This window comes from Morone saxatilis, unplaced genomic scaffold, assembly GCF_004916995.1.
Source record: "Morone saxatilis isolate NCDOM2014 unplaced genomic scaffold, NCSU_SB_2.0 Contig17, whole genome shotgun sequence".
Taxonomy (NCBI): domain Eukaryota; kingdom Metazoa; phylum Chordata; class Actinopteri; family Moronidae; genus Morone; species Morone saxatilis.
In genome coordinates, this window is record NW_023339729.1 from 25,508,248 (window position 1) to 25,508,537 (window position 290).

The window sequence follows — 290 nt, forward strand, 5'->3', positions numbered from 1 at the left end:
CACACACACACACACCTCATACCTTGTGTAAGTGTGATGCAGTGTTAATGTTTTTTTCCTGGCAAATGGGTGCGTTTTAATAAAATTTGATTTACCTCTCATGAGGCTGTAAAGATCATTACACACCACAGATCAAAATGTCACATGGATGAAAAATAAACACTTTTCTCTTCATAAATCTTAAAATGTAAAGTCTGTGGCACCAGAGGAGAAATGATGTAAATGAAAAAGGTTTTATCCTCTAAAGAGATCTCGGATTTAGTTTGGCTGCAGTTCCTCTAACGTCCACT

General features: G+C 36.6%; 1 protein-coding gene across 1 annotated transcript in view; it reads left to right on the forward strand.

Moving 5' to 3' along the window:
• Positions 1-290, forward strand: part of meis1a (Meis homeobox 1 a) — a gene marked incomplete at its 5' end in the record, with an annotated part of 22,996 nt that overhangs the window by 20,625 nt on the left and 2,081 nt on the right.